Genomic DNA, 17,889 nt, shown 5'->3' with positions numbered 1-17,889 from the left:
TATAAATATACAAGCACATATTTAAGAATACACTTCACTCCGTTAAACCACCAATTTGTAGATGGAGTGAACTGCTTAGAAAATGTGTTGTGACCCGGCCATTACTGAGTGCTGGAGATGTTGAAAGAAGGAAGTTCAAGTGTTAGTTGGTAGGGTAAGTGTGAGTGTGGAATGTTTATGCCAAATCCTTTGAATATGCCAAAAGTTTAATATGCATTTGTGTGCAAATGTACGTAGTTTAAAGTTATAGTATGAAGTAGGGAAGGGGATAGATTTAATGTTGTGCATGTGTGTTATTTTATGTGGTACATAGCTGAGTGTCTTGTGTACTGGTAGAGGTACACAAAGTGTTTTACTAGGGTAAGATGTTGGGTTGTGTTTAGAGGCAGGTTTAGTGTTAGGGTTAACATGCATTAGTAAGGATGAACATTTGGAGGCCCAGCCATCTCATACACTCTCTTCCACATTGTTAGCCCTCCCCTTCTGCTGATATATGCATTGTTGATCCCTGTCATTTGCTACTCTATACCTTTAAACATAATGACAACTGTGCATTGCCCTTACTGCTGTGCTAAATGGATGTGTACTGTCTGACACACAGCTTGGACATTCAGTACATTGTGCCATATCATAACCATGATGTTGCATTATAACCATCAGTTTTAAACTTTGTTGTGTCTATTCTGTTCAGTAGTTGAGGACGAGATGCCATTGCCACAGCATATTGTGCTCACTTCAGCCATGCATGGTTTTGTCATGTGTTTGTTTCCTCTGATGGCTCCAAAACTCACACCTCTTCTGATCTGACTAATGTCTGTATACTAGCATGTGCAGAACTGTGCAAATAGCAAATGTCTTGCTGCAGGTCTGAAAAACGTGATTCAGTGCATCATCAGACAATCTGAGCAGTGGATCATTCCAAACACATGCTGGAAGATGTTTCCAGTAAGTTTGCAATAGTGCAGTTCTTTTTGGCAAGTCACCTATACACTGTGGGTTGTATATATATATTTTTTTGCTTAAAATATTTTATTAAACTTTTAAAATGATTAAAAAGTATATCAAGACTTAAAGTATAATAAAATAAATGAATAAATTTAAACATATTGTTGTAAATGAAAAAAAAAGCAATGCAACTATTTACAGTAAATACAAAATGTCTGAGACTAAATTATTAATAATTAATACAAGGTATGCATAAAAATGCTAAGAACACATTAATTATATTTAAGATGAAAAAGTTTCAATAAGGGCTAATGCTTTCAGCTAAGAATTATTCTTAAATTTGTTAAGATGAATCCTATTCTCTTTTGCTGTTGTTTCCTTTGGTTGCTGTGTCTTTTAGAAGGATAAGAACATCTTCAAATTTTGATTCTGAAGGGCTCTTCCAGTTTCTTGTAATAGTTTTCCCGGCCACAGGAAGAACTGTCCAACTTAGATAAGAAAAGTCTTTTTTTAATATTTTTTTTTATTTCCAGTATATTAAAAAAAATCTCTTTTGTTAATATGAATGAGTCATTCCATAAAGCTTTAAAACATCTTGTACTTTTCCCAAAACTTATAAACCATTAAACAGTCATAAAACATGTGTGACCAGTTAGACTTGGTATGTTTTTTGCATCCTCAACATTCAAATTTACTTTTTTTTCTCATTTTGGTGATCCTTACAGGAGTCAAAAAAGCTCTAAATAAAAAATTCCAAGTAAATAAACTCCAATATAAGGTTAAAGATTAAAGAAGTTGTACTTTATTTAGTTCAGTTAAAGTCATTTGGTACTCTTTAGTGAAGAAATTACAAAAATTGTCATTTAAGTTATAAATATCTTTAGTTAACACAATGTAATTTGGAAATTAAATGATCAAATTCTTGATATTTATAAATAATTTCATTAAAAATCTAATAAATTCTGAGATCTCATCACATCATGAATTGGATAGAAGACCGAGTTTAGCTTGAGTTGATGTTAAAACTAAATGTGCATGAATTGTATCATTAATATCAATATTAATCTCTAAGCATATGGACTCCATAGATTTAACTGTATTTTCTTCAAAGCATTGATACCAATAATAAAACTGTTGACATTTCCAAGAGTTAAATGTATGAGTTGATAATTTATTAAAATGTTTTATTTAAGAGAAGAGAATAAGGGATTCAAACCAAAATCTATAATCTGAATGATTGAAATTACTTTCTTAAATGTTTTTAAATTTTTTTTTTATAATTAAAGTAATTTGTGCAATATATTGGAATTTGAATATATTTACAAATATAAAATCAGAAGGGGTTATATCATTTTATATTTATTGAGCCTAAAAATTGTTTATTTATATTGAGCAGATGATAAGATAATGTAAGTTTTTCCAATTTGTGCTATAATTATCTAGCCCATTGGACATCATTTTCATAATTACTTTTGCATAAGTTTCTATATTTGTAATAATTACACCTGCAGTTTTCTATGGTCTTATATGATGATTTATACTTACTGTAGGTTTATTTGGATACCATAGGAAATTAATAAGCAATTTATTTATTCTTTTAATTATTGGGAGGCATCATAAGAAACTGAGTTACATATAATGTTTTCAGAAATGAAGTAGCTTTAATTATCTATAATCTATATTCAAATGAAATACATTTTTTCCAAGAATTAATTAGGCTAGTTAAAGAGGTTATTTTTTCATAGTCAAAGTTTATAATCTTTTCTCTACTTTTAAAATGTGAATTCCTAAGTATAATAAATTAGTAGATTATTTACCTATTAAATAATTATCTGTATTTAATGAGTTTTTTATTGATAAGAAGAAAGTTAGATTTAGAATTATTAAAATGTAAATTAGACATATTATGAAATTTTCTTAAGTTCTTCTAATGAGTCAGAAAAATGTTTTAATGTTAATAGTATATCATCAGCAAAGAGCCTAACTTTGGAATTACATTATTGATTAATCTCTATACCTTTCATTCTTTTATTTTAATTGACTAGGATTACACGTATCTCAATAACTAAATTAAAAAAACAGAGGGCGCTGTTGGTTGTGTATTGGAGTCATGAGCGTATCTTGGATCACCAGTAAGATGTCCTGTAGGTTATCTCCTCATATGAATAACTGGTATATACTGGACATGTGCCATATCTGGAGATCATGAGAAAGGCCTGGATAATCTACAAACACATTGTATATAATATGCTGGGTGTTAGATTAGGGATTTCCATTTTAAAGTAGTTATTAGACATTAGACAGGCTAAAGGGTAAAATAAATTGTGTTTCATTTATACATAAAAGACAGTTAAGCAGAAAGGAAAATAACCTTGCTGGCCAGGTATGGAAGACAGTATATTAAAAAGGAAAGATAAACATAAAGTGAGCAGGCAGAATGTTCTTTTCTCAAGGGAAAGATCAGCTACAGAATGTTCCTTAATGGAATGTTAAAATAAACACATATGAAGCCTGAGAGCAAGGTTAAAAAGTAAATAAGGAAATGTATATATAATATGCTGTGTTCAGGATAGCAGTTCAGTTGTGTGACATATCATCCATCTCATGAAATTGTGTAGTATTCATGAGGCAGATTCTGTGATATGTGCTACATGCCATTAGCCTCATGAAGTGCTATAGTATTCATGAAGCAAATGATGTGCTGCATGCCATCAGCCTCATAAACCTGTAAAGTAGTCATGAGGTGGATTCTTGTAATATGTGCCACATGATCCACCTGATGACCACTGCAAGCTCCCTGTAGCTACAACAGTCAATCCTATACATACCTTAGTGTCTACAGGGATCTGTATTCCTTGCACCCCATGTGACTATATGTGAGAACATCGTGGATTCACATTCCATTCACCCCATGTGACTGTGTGAGAACATCACAGATTAGTATTCCATGCAACCCATGTGACTATGTGAGAATATCATGGATTGGTATTCCATGCACCGAATGTGAGAACATCATAGATTGGTATTCTTTGTACCCCATGTGACTATGTGAGAATATCCTAGATTGGTATTCCACTCACCCCATGTAAGAATGTCACAGACTGGTATTCCATGCACCCCATGTGACTATATGAGAATGTCATGGATTGTTATTCCATGCACCCCATTTGACTATTTGAGAATGTCATGGACTGGTACTCCATGCACCCCATGTGACTCTATGTGAGAACTTCAAAGATTGGTATTCCACTCAGCCCGTGTAAGAATGGTATAGACTGGTATTCCATGTGCCCCATGTGACTCTGTGAGAATGTCACAGACTGGTATTCCACGGTGAGTCTATGTGAAAACGTCATAGATTGGTATTCCATGCACCCCATGTGACTCTATGTGAGAATGTCATGGATTCATATTCCACTCATCCCATGTGAGGACATCATAGATTGGTATTCTGTGTACAGTGTGCATGCTTTGACTTTATGTGAGAATGTCATGGATTGGTATTCCATGTGCCCCATGTGACTTTATGTGAGAACATCAAAGATTGGTATTCCACTCACCCCATGTGAGAATGTCATAGATTTGTATTCCATGCACCTCATGTGACTATATGAGAACGTCATGGATTGTTATTCCAAGCACCACAAGTGACTATGTGAGAATGGTATCAACTGGTTCTCTGTGCACCTCATACGGGTCTATGTGAGAACTTCAAAGATTGGTATTCTATTCACCCCATGTGAGAATGTCATAGATTGGTATTTTATGCACCCCATGTGACTCTGTAAGAATATCATAGACTGGTATTCCATGTACCCAATGTGACTCTTTGAGAATGTCATGGACTGGCATTCCATGGTGAATCTATGTGAGAATTTCACAGATTGGTATTCCATGCGCCCCATGCGACTCTAAGTGAGAATATCATAGACTGATATTCCATTTTCCCATGTGACTTTATCAGAGAATATCATGGAATGGTAGTCCATGCACCCCATGTGACTATGTGAGAATGTCCTAGATTGGTATCCCATGCACCGCATGTGACTATGTGAGAATGGCATGGACTGGTATTCCTTGCATACGTGAGGCTGACAAATATCTATAAACTCCAGTATGATTCCTCTGTCCACAAAATTTATTTGTCTATGTCCCGGTTGTGGAGGTGATGGCATGGCTGGATACTTTATTGAAGTAGAGGGAGATAATATATATACCACCTCAGAAAATAATTGAGAGAATAGCCTCTGGCATATACTGTTTAGCAAATAAAGGTGTTACTGTTAGCATCTTAGCAGGGTGTCTGCTTCTGTTCACAAAAAAAATCCTGATGCGCAAACAGGATTTCATCAATGATCTGTAGATCATTATGCATATTGTTCCTATTCAGCCACTGTAGCTAGATAGCATGTGTATATAAGTACTGAGCACGTGCAAGAACAATGCCATTTTGTACAGTCAGCCAGAGTGAATGCAGTCATGAATGTAGATGCACATGGGAATGTGTTTAAGTTAATGAGTGAATAACTTAGCTTAAATACATGTGTCAGTTACAGTTTCTGACATGTTTCTGTACAATAAATATCTTGAAACCATACACCACTTCATCGTCTCTTTTGAATGCAGGAAAGAAGTGACATGGTGCCAGAATGCGATCCGAAATTGAAGCAACACACAAGCCATGAGACATGTAGTGGAGAAATATACCAGTGTGAAGTTGCAAACAGGTCAGTGGTTATTCAATAGTACAACTCATTACATCCGAGTGACGCCTCCAGGTGCATCTGCAGTTAACTCCTACGGACGCCTCTAGTTGTCAAATATTTCTTATTCATATTTGCAAAAGTAATTCCAAAACCATGATATGTACAAGGTTTTAAAATACTTCATCTTAAAGCTTACACAATGACAGACTCAACTGCATTAATATTTTACCTCTGTCTAGTGCAGGTAAATAGATATCAACTGTTGTTTTAATGATATTAATTTATATAGATATAATTCTTACATTTTTCTAAATATCTCAACATCCAAGTAAAAGACAGAACTCCTTAGACTCATATGAAAGCGCTCAGCTGGATAAATAAAATGCTGCTGACAGTATGTGTGTAACTTGAGTGGTTGTTGAGATATTGTAAGTTGTTTACAAAATATTACAAATGTACTAGTTACTGTGTTTACTGTGACTTATAAGATTCGATTTAAGATCTAGAACCTAAAGAATAGTGGTATGAAAATAGTTTGCCATTTATACTTCTTTTATAACCCCTATGGTTCCAGAGATATGAACATGTATTTGAAATATGAGGACATAATCTAATTCTGTCAAAAGGCTTAGGCTCCACACACTGGAAGTTACAGTGCAAGCTTCCTGATCTCCACAGGAATGAATGAGTTAAACTCATTTAAATGATTTTTCAGTTGCCACACATTTGGTGAAGCATTCAAAATAATTACCAAGATAATCGAAATGTCTAAAATTGGGACATACTGATAAAAGTATACAAAATAAATACAAGAGTGTTTGAAACAATTTCTGAAATGTTTAAAATATATGAAAAGGCTAAAATGGCTGAATTTCTTTGAAATGTACAACTTTTTTGCATTAATTAAAGCTATTGGAAGTATCTGAAATGTCTGGGATATTTGCAGTGTTTGCAGTGTTGAAATGAAGCCTTTTCAAAGTGATTGCTTTGTTTTTGAACATAATTACAAGTACTTGGTCTATGCTTATATTTAAATGTATTTTGTTATGGCAGAGGGATTTTGCAGACCTGGACCGCTGGTATTTAATAACAATATTGCTGAGAACTGACAAGTGTTTGAGCAAAAATATATTTTCATACAGGCTGCATTTTCTGATAAAGAAGCACGTACAAAGGCATTCATACTTCTTAATTTAGCAGGGTTGGAAGCCAGTGATAGGGAACATTCATTTGTCTATGCACCTGCCGTGTATATAGGAGAGGGGGAGAACTGCTATACTGTGACATGGGCTGAAATGTGGGAAGAAGCTGAGTGCTTAAAACATAAATTTAGAGAAATGCGTAAGCCTCAAAGGAATATTACAATGGAAAGGCACATGTTTTACACAAGAAATCAAAAGCCTGGTGGAACTATAGCAGCATATATTACTGACTTGAGAAATAAAGTAAAAACGTGCAGGTCTGGTGATCTATGAGATGAGTTGATAAAGGACAGATGTGTGTGGTGTTACTAATGATGCAGCGAGAAAGATTTTGCTTTGAGATAGTGAGTTAATCTTGAGTAAAGACATTGAGATTTGTCAAATATATCAGCTTGCAGGGAAGCACATGAATATGCTTATGAATGAGAAAAGCATGCATACAGTAACTACCAGTGTGAATGTTGATATTGTACAACAGAAAGCTAAGATGAAAAGCAATATAAACCAAAAAATGTGCCACCATCTAATCCTAACCATAAATCAAAGAGGTTGTTACCCCAGACCTCATTACTAACTGTCGTAATTGTGGAGGCAACCATGAGCCTAAATGAAAAAAGTGCTTTGATTTTGGTCAGCAATGTCACATATGTAAAAACTGGAATCATTTCAAAAGACTTTTCAGTTTTAAAGTGGCACATACTTTTATTAAAAGAGTGTATACAAAGAAGCAAGTAGATCAAATAAAAAGCCATGAGCAAACTTTTATGATGATGGTGTCTCTGTGATTGATGAAACTGTTAATGCAATAGATTATCAGCTGGCAGCAAAGAGTGAAATATTTTGTATTGTTCAGATTATGGGAAACTTGTAGAGCTTAAAGTAGACACTGGGTCCAAGCGCAATGTTATATCAGCACAAATGTTTGCCAAAGTAAGAGCTGATAAGAAACTAGATTCAGCAAAGTCTGCAAAACTTGTTGCTTATGGTGGTGAAGTAATTCAAACTGATGGCACAGTAGCTCTCACATGCCATTCTGCTGGGAACAGCTACGACTTGCAGTTTTACATAGTCAAAAGACACATGCAGTCAGTGTTAGGCCTCGGAGACAGTTTGAAAATGAGACAGATTTTACTTAATGAAGAGATTCACCATATAAGTCTAAACAACCATGAAAGCTTTACACACAATATTTTTCATGAATATGCTGATATTTTCAAAGATGAGCTTGGCAAGCTACCAGTCACATATTCCATGACGTTAATCCATGAAGTAAGCCCAGTTGTCAGAACAGCCAGGAAGGTTCCAGTAGCAATGCAGAACAAAGTGAAAACAGCACTAGACAAAATGGTGAATTTAGGTTTGCTAACTCCAGTAAAAGAACCAGCTGAATGGATATCCTTCATGGTTGTAGCTCATAAGAAAAGCTCAGATGATATTTGAATATGTGTTAATCCCAGGGATTTAAATAAAGCACTTAAACATCCTCATCATCCAATGTGCACAGTAGAAGAAGTAGCAGCTTTTATGCCAAATGCCATTGCTTTTTTCAGTCGTAGATGCAAAATGTTAATTTTGGCACATTTCGCTGGATCACAAATCTTCATTGATAACTACTTTCAGTACAACATTTGAAAGGTACAGCTTCTTAAGAATGCTATTTGGGATATATTCTACCAATTAAGTATTTCAATGTGTGATGGAGCAAATTTTTTCAGGTTATCCACATGCTACCATAGTAGACAACATTACTGTAGGGGGCAACGGTGAAGATGAACATGATAAAAACCTCAAGAAAGTTCTAGACCATGCATGTGAAGTCATTCTTAAATTGAATTCTCAGAAATGTAAATTCAAGCTGAGAGAAGTTACTTATGTGGGTCATTTAATTACTAGTTCTGGCTTACAACCAGATCTGTCTAAGCAAGCACCAATTTCCTGATATGCCAGTTCCAGACATGGTCAACTATTTAGAAAAGTTCATCCCAGACCTGAGTGGGCTTTCAGCACCGTTACATGAGCAAAAATGTAAATTGGTCCTGGTTGGAAAAACACCAAAAAGCATTTGATGTTCTGAAACAGAAAATTGCCAGTTCGCCCACACTGAGATATTATGATGTTCATAAACCAGTAACTCTTCATGTGATGCTTCTATGTATGGTCTTGGTGCAGCATGTCTTCAGGAGAGCATACCAGTAGCCTATGCATCCAGAACTTTAACCTAAACTGAGATGAATTATGCACAAATGGAGAAAGAGCTTTTGGCAGTAGTGTTCGCATGTTCAAAGTTCAGTGACTATATTTATGGAAAACCTATCCAAATAGAGACTCATCACCAACTTCCAGTGACTATTCTAAAAAAGCCAATACATTCAGCCCCAGGAAGCCTGCAACTACCAGTGTTACCAGATCAGGTAGAATTTCCAGACCCAATCCAAAATGCACAGCAACTTGGACTTGAGTTCTAATTTGTTGTTTATGCTGAAGTGATATCTAGCATGTAGATTGTCTTGTTCTCTTATTGCATGTCAAACAAATCAAAGAGAGATGCAGATTATTATGTGTATTGTTCCTGTTCAGCCACTGTAGCTAGATAGCATGTGCATATAAATACTGAGCATGTGCAAGAACAGTGCCTTTTTGTACAGTCAGTCGGAGTGAATGCAATCATGAATGGAGATGCACATGCAAGTGTGTTTGAAGTTAATCAGTAAATCAGTTAGCTTAAATACATGTTTCAATGACAGTTGCTGACATGTTTATGTACAATAAATATCTTAAACCCATACACCGCTTCATTGTCTCTTTTGAATGCACGTGACAAGCGACAATGTATGTAGGCATTTATTTTTAATTGAGAATGTCCTACTGGATAAAAAGTCCATTTTTAGCAGAGGCTTGGGTTAGTAAAGTACATTATGAACAGGATCAACGTCACAAATTATGGCAATAATGTTGTGTGAAACATTCAGTCTATCTACTTATTGATCTATGATGATTGATAAAAAATAATGATATATATATATATATATATATATATATATATATATATATATATATATAAATAAAATACATACACACATTCATTACACAACAGACCAAGTGATATCTAGCATGTAGATGTTAAAATTGCAAAAGTACACAGCAAGAGGTTCTCCCGTTCGATTCTTGGCTTGGGTTGGGAGTGATTTCTGTGTGGAGTCTCCATGTCCTCCCTGTGGTTGAGTGGGCTTTCAAAAGACATGCCTTTGTTGAAGGTTGGGCATTAAAACAAATGCCAATCATTAGCGGACCGGAGTTCTGCTGTGGCGACCCCTAACTGGGAAAAGCCGAAAGACAAACAACAACAACAACAACAAGTTCAATATTGTTTATATGAAAGGCAAATATATATACCATGCAGATGCTTTGTCAAGAGCAGCTAGCCAAACAACAGAACAGCATGACAATGAGAAAGCAGAATTTGAGGTCATAGAAGTCAAAAATTTTTCCTCATCACTTCTTGATGAAATGAGAAATAACACAGCTTTAAGCTGTATTCTCCAGAAGCTGAACTACATTATCAGGTTGCATGGCCAATGAGATAAAACAGTTTACCACTTGACATACAGAAGTATTTTCCTTACAGAGATGAGCTCATGATGGAAGATGGAATCGTCATTAAAAGTCCTAAAGTGGTAATTCCTATAGTATTACAACAGAAATATATCAAAATTTTGCATTGTGGTCAACGTGGTACATTTTCTACCAAAAGAAGGGCAGGAAGCATACTAGTTTGGCCTTCTATGTCAAAAAATATAGAGAAGGAAACTCCAGCATGTGCTATTTGCAACAGTACTAAACCATACCAACATAAAGAAGAACTTCAGTTGAACCAGATTCCTGAATTACCATGGTTGATGGCTGCTACTGATATTTTCAAATGGAATAGTCAACATTAGTAGACTCTTATTTGAATTGGTTTGAAATTGACCTTCCCTGCTTAATGTCCAGCACTGTTATCACAAAAATGAAGAGACATTTTTCTGTACATGGTAGTCCGTACAGTCATTTCTGACAATGGTGCACAGTTTAAAAGTCAGCAGTTTAAGACATTTGCTGAGTCTTGGCACTTTGTCCATGTTACTAGTAGTCCTGAGTATCCACAGTCCAATGGATTAGCTGAGCGTGCAGTTCAAAGTGCAAAATGTTTGTTAGAGAAATCCAAGAGAGATGGTACCAATGTTTTTCTTAACCTACTTAATCTCAGAAACATTCCCTGAGATAACATGCTTGGTTTAGCTCCTCAGAGATTAATGTCTAGACAGACAAGAATAACCTTACCGATCAGTAAACAGCTCTTGATTCCAAATGCTAAGAATAACAGAGTAGTCTAGACTCAACTTCTGAAAAAACGTCAGTCACAAAAGTTGTACTACGATAAATCTAGCAAGCCTCTTAGACCATTAAGACAAGGAGAGATCATAAGAAAGCCAACATCTAAAGGATAAGGCCAAATGGGAATTATCAAAAATATTTGTGAAGAACCGAGATCTTATTTTCTACAATTTTGGTAGGGGCGACTCCCTAGTACGCCTATAAAAATAAGAAATTCCTTAAAAGGCTTTTATGTGGCCCCAGGTATAAGCAAGAAATGAATAATCAACCTACAATCTACGTACATGGAACGAAACCTTGTAATTCCTGTAATTACTGTTCATATATTGATAGGAGAGGGTATTTTGAACATCCTGATACTGGAAGGACTATTCACTTCAGGCTTTCAGCTGACTGTAACATCACTAATATTGTATATCTAGCTCGCTGAACAACATGTTGTTCATTCTATGTGGGCATGACTACACAGAGGTTCCATGACAGGATTAGAGAACACATCTATGATGTAAATAGAGGGGCAGAGACCAATGCCCTAGCAAGACATGTTGGGGTATCAAGGGTGTCACATCATTTTAAATTCATGGTAACAGAGAAAGTCCAACTAGGATGTAGAGGTGGTGTAATTAAGAATCTGGTAGAGACCAAGGAGCCTGAGTGGATTATTAGGATGCGTGCCAATATGGGCAAAGGTCTAAATGATAAAGTTTGCATCAAACCTGTATTACTTAATAAGCCATTATGTAGATAATATGTTTTTTGATATTTTTATATGTATTTTATCTCACTCTGTGTGATATTGTGTATTTAATAGACAATTACTATGTTTTTATTCAGTATTATTGCTTTACATTAACAGCTATCAGGTTAATTGTTTGATTGGAAACTGGCCTTGATTGGCTGATGCTATTTTAAAAATCACTGAGTAATGTATTGAGTTGTCTGATGAAGTAGCTTTGGCTATGAAAGCCCTCACCATTGTTTGTACTGCATTTGTGGATTAAATTTGGAGCTTTATCTGATTTCATCTGCCGTGGTCTGGTGTTTCCTATCTTTTTTCTGTATTGACTGTTTGTTTGGGAAACCAGTTTGCCCACACCGCATTATATTTTTATTTGCTACATTGAACTTTTTTGTGGTGTGGAGACATGGCAGAAGGTACATTTGAGGTACCTGATATGGAACTTGCTCTGAAGCTGAATAGCTGTGATAAATATGGACAGCGGAACCTGTCTTCCTTATTCAAGGATAAGGACAATCCACTTTTAACTTTTAATCCTGTGAAACTCCTTCTACTACTGATTCTAATTGTGAGTATGACCTGAGCTCACTGAGAAGAGACTTAAATAAACGTGAGAATGATACAAGTAAACTAGTGAGACTATGGATGCAGAGATTTCACTTTGAGGCATGCCTGAATCTCCGAATTTTGTCTCGTGGGTTAAGGGTTTTAAATATGCCAACCTATGACAATGTGTATAACGATCTACTTGCACAATGGCAACAAAAATAAACTTGGAGACTAGTTACAACTACATGAAATTACTGATCCAGCTTATTAAACCAGAGGAAGATCAGTTAGAGACAGTATAGATAAACTACAAATGGAATTGTACGAGAAGTACCCCTCTGCATTAGTGGTCATTAAGGTGGAACATTTTATTAAAATAATCAATGCCTATGAACTGCAATTATTAAACTATAAGAAAAAGAAGATCCAAAGGGATAGTAATCTTCTCTGCTGGACAGATCTTCGCTTGGCCATGAGAACAAAGCCATAATAGGTTCAGTGCAAATTTCTCCTCCCCCTCCCCCCCAAAAGGAGAAATAACTATCCCAGCAAAGTGTAGCCTCCCTAACATCTCAGATGCCCAGGTGAGAGCCGCCCTCTCTAAAGCTAAAAACACAGCATCAATGGGACCAGATGGTGTCCCGGGCTGTGTGCTACATGAACTCCAAGAGGAACTAAACCCGCACATAAGACTGCTGTTTAATCTTAGCCTTACTACAGGATACGTACCCAAAGAGTGGCATATGGCAACAGTGGTCCTACTTCACAAAGGCGGTGCTTCTACGGACCCTGGAAATTACCGCCCCATAAGCTTGACGAGCCTGGTCTGCAAAGCTATGGAGAGGATCATTATGGAACTCATAAACAAAGACATTGGGGACCTACAGACATTGGATCCTACCCAATTTGGCTTTGTCAAGGGCAGATCCTGCCTTTTGAACTTGGTCGACTTTTTTGAAACAGTCATTAAGGCCATTTATGAGGGTAAGGCAGTTCACACAGCCTACCTTGACCTTGCAAAAGCCTTTGACACAATACCCCACTCGGGCATCATAGACAAACTCACCAGCTTAAATGTAAACCCATATGTCACAAGATGGGTTGCAAACTGGCTCAAGGACAGAACCCACAGGGTCAGAGTTGCTGGAGCTATGTCAGACTCTAAGCCAATCTGGCGGTGTCCCACAGGGCTCAGTCCTGGGACCCCTCTTGTTTGGCATTTATTTTCCGAGGTACAGGCAAACATAGGAGGATTGTGGCTGACAAAGTTCGCAGATGACTGCAAACTGGGCGCCATAATTGATACTCCAGCGGACACAGACATCCTTCAGAGAGGCCTCATAGAAATGGATAATTGGTGTCAGAGCCATGGCCTTAAGCTGAACGCCAAAAAATGTATAGTCATACCCTTTGGGAAAAACAAGGTACCCACAAATTACCACATAGGTGGTAATCCATTAAGTACGGAAGAGGTAATCAGGGACCTAGGGACCCAGGTAGACAGTAACCTCTCATTTGACACTCACATTGCCAAAGTGGTTAGGAAGACCTTCTATATTGCCCACCTTATCATGAAGGGTTTCACATCTAGATCAAGAGAGGTCATTGTGCCCCTGTACTCTTCTCTTATCAGGCCAATGATTGAGTACAATGCCCCATATGGGATGTATCTTACCCGACACCTGCAGCAGTTGGAAAGACCCCAAAAGTTCCTCACCAAGAGGATAAAGGGTCTTAAACATATGTCATATGCTGCCCGACTGAAAAAACTCCAGCTCTATTCAGTCGCATACCGCCTACTCAGAGGTGATCTATGCCTGACGTACAAGGCCATGTCCAATCCGGAATTAATGGACATGCTCCACCTCAGAAAATCCAAATCCATCAGAGCCATGAGAGCAAGAGACTTAAACCTCAACACAGAAATAAATAGGACATGCTGGAGGGACAGATTCATAACCCAGAGGCTCCCTACACTCTGGAACTGAATCCCAGTCCGACAGAGGCATAGTAAACTAAACCCTAAAAGGGCGTAGTATTCTCATCCTATGGGGTGGTGAAAGCACACACACTCTGGCTAGGCTTATAAATGCCCTAGGGCAGATAGCCTAGTACAAACCTATGAACCTATGAACCTATAATTCAAGTACACATGCACACAGGAATCCATTGAGAGCTAGGACTACAGATTTGGATGCAGTTTCATCCAACACCACCTTAAACACTAACTTAGAACAAGCTACGGGGAATAAGGAAGTTCCTCCTAGCACTCAGATTGGCCAGCATAGGATAGCTGGCGCTGATGTCACAGCCTCACCCCCAGGTGGAAGTGGAGCATGAAGGAAAGAAATGTTACCAACTATAATCGGCAATGGAAATACAAACATGCAGCCTAGAGAAGATAATGAATGCCTGGTGATGCCATATCCCATTCGTACACCAAATTTTTACCAGCGGAACCAGGGCAGTGGCCATCTGAAGAGGAAGATGTCTGTAGAAGAGGAGAATGCTCTTATTATCAAAAAAATGTGGCAAACAGAAAACAGACCCTGATATGGAATATCTCTGGTCGCAATTTGAATGAAGCCGAACAAACTCTTCTTAGCAAGGGCATGAGCTTTATACTGGCTAGTTGGATGACAATAACTGAAAACATTATTGAACTGAAGACTTTTGCCAGAAGATTAATGTTGAAGATGCAATTCCAAGATGTTACTGTAAGTAATAAAAATACTAATTTGTTTAAAAAGGCCAGTGGTTATGTGCCCATTACTATAGGAGTTATTGAAGCCTTTGAGAAGGCATGTATGAATGATATGTATTCCCTAAATGACAATAGGAGCCACACTAAATGTTTGTTAACATGAATAGTGATGAATGGCAGCCACTTGAGACCCTTTGCATTGATAAAACTATTTCTTTTAGGCCAGTTGACAAGGGGGTACCACTGGTGATTATGGACTACACCTTCTATAGGGATGTTATGTTTAAAATGTTGAACAATGAAGAAGTGTATGAAAATATAGAACAAACATAAGTAGACAATTGCATTTGCAGAATACGTAATGATTTATTTGAATGTATGCAATGCAGTCAAATTTCTATGGATCTGTATAAGTATTTTCTTGTGGATGATCCTATCATCCCAATGATACAGGGACTGCCCAAGATACATAAAAATCCACATAACCCACCAATGAGACCCATTGTGGCTGGCCAAGGATGGTGCACAGAGCCACTATCAATCTATGTAGAACATCTCTTGAAACCTGTATTAGCTAGGAATAAATATATTCTTCAGGATACAAAACAATTTTTAACAGATTTATATAGGCACATTAGCAATTTTCCACCAACTGTGAATTGTTTAATGGTTACATTGGATGTGCAGTCCCTTTTTACTGTAATTCCCAATGGACTAGGACTGGAATTTTTGCATCAATATTTAAAAGGGGATGGAGTGCATGATGCTAGAACTATTGCCCTCCTGTGTTTTCTGGTTGAAACTATACTGGAGAATAATATTTTTATGTTTGAACAATCTATCTATAAACAACTGGATGGCATAGGTATGGGCACTTTGTGTTCCAATAGCTACGCCAACCTTGTTATGGCGAAATGGGAAAGACAGAATATTTTTGAAGGGGCATGGTCACTTTATCAGAGATTTGTAGATTACCTCTTCCTGTTATGGGAAGGGGGTGCTACAAATCTCCAGCAGTTTCTGAGAGACATAACAGCACACATTGTTTTTTTAAATTTACAGCTCACAGCTCCGATAAATGTGTTGAATTCTTAGATGTCAGTGTAACCAGGCAAGATTCAGGGGATTTTTGTACTGAAATATTTCTTAAAGAATGTTACAGGAATACCTCTGTGCATAGGCAAAACATGCACCCCAACATGTATTTACAAATGTGATTAAGGGGCAAGCACTGAGGACTTCCAGATTAACAGCAGAGGATGACAAGTTTGAGAAGGAATTACATCAACTAGAAGAGAGATTTGCAGAGAGAGGATATGGGAAAAGAGAGGTTCTTTCCATCACCTCGAGTATGGGTTCTAAAAGGAAAAAAAGAGGGTCAATCATATTTTTCTAGTCACAATCAAATATGTGAGGAATGAACCATGGAGGGTAACCCTCTAAGGATTTCTGTTTCATATGCTAGCAATATTAGACTGCTAGAAAATATTTATTATAGGAATTGGAACATACTATGCTCTGATGACTGGGTTAGAACTTTGGTAGGGGCGACTCCCAAGTACGCCTATAAAAATAAGAAATCCCTTAAAAGGATTTTATGTGGCCCCAGGTATAAGCAAGAAATGAATAATCAACCTCCAATCTATGCACATGGAATGAAACCTTGTAATTCCTGTAATTATTGTTCATATATTGATAGGAGAGAGTATTTTGAACATTCTGATACTGAAAGGACTATTCACTTCAGGCTTTCAGCTGATTGTAACACCACTAACATTGTATATCTAGCTCACTGCACAACAAGTTGTTTATTCTATGTGGGCATGACTACACGGAGGTTCTGTGACAGAATTAGAGAACACATCTGTGATGTAAATAGAGGGGCAGTGACCAATACCCTAGCAAGACATGTTGGGGTATCAGGGGTATCACATAATTTTAAATTTATGGTAACAGAGAAGTCCAACTAGGATGTAGAGGTGGTGCAATTAGGAATCTGGTAGAGACCAAGGAGCTTGAGTGGATTATTAGGATGCATGCCAATATGGGCAAACGTCTAAATGATAAAGTTTGCATCAAACCTGCATTAGTTAATAAGCCATTACATAGATAATATGTTTTTCAATATTTTTATATGTATTTCATCTTATTCTGTGTGATATTGTGTATTTAATAGACAATACTATGTTTTTATTCAGTATTATTGCTTTAAATTAAAAGCTATCGGGTTAATTGTTTTTTTGGAAACTGTCCTTGATTGGCTGATGCTATTTTAAAAATCACTGAATAATGTACTGAGTTGTCTGATGTAGTAGCTTTGCTTGTACTGCATTTGTGGATTAAATTTGGAGTTTTATCTGATTTCATCTGCCGTGGTCTGGTGTTTCCTATCTTTTTTCTGTATTACTTAGTGTTAGTAGACTCTTATTTGAATTGGTTTGAAATTGACCTTCCTTGCTTAATGTCCAGCACTGTTATCACAAAACTGAAGAGACACTTTTCTGTACATGGTAGTCCGTACAGTAATTTCTGACAATGATGCACAGTTTACAAGTCAGCAGTTCAAGACATTTGCTGAGTCTTGGGACTTTGTCCACGTTACTAGTAGTCCTGAGTATCCACAGTCCAATGGATTAGCTGAGCATGCAGTTCAAAGTGCAAAATGTTTGT

Source organism: Protopterus annectens, chromosome 9.part0 (assembly GCF_019279795.1).
Source record: "Protopterus annectens isolate FY-2018-M chromosome 9.part0, PAN1.0, whole genome shotgun sequence".
Classification (NCBI taxonomy): domain Eukaryota; kingdom Metazoa; phylum Chordata; order Ceratodontiformes; family Protopteridae; genus Protopterus; species Protopterus annectens.
This window is presented reverse-complemented; position numbering follows the sequence as displayed.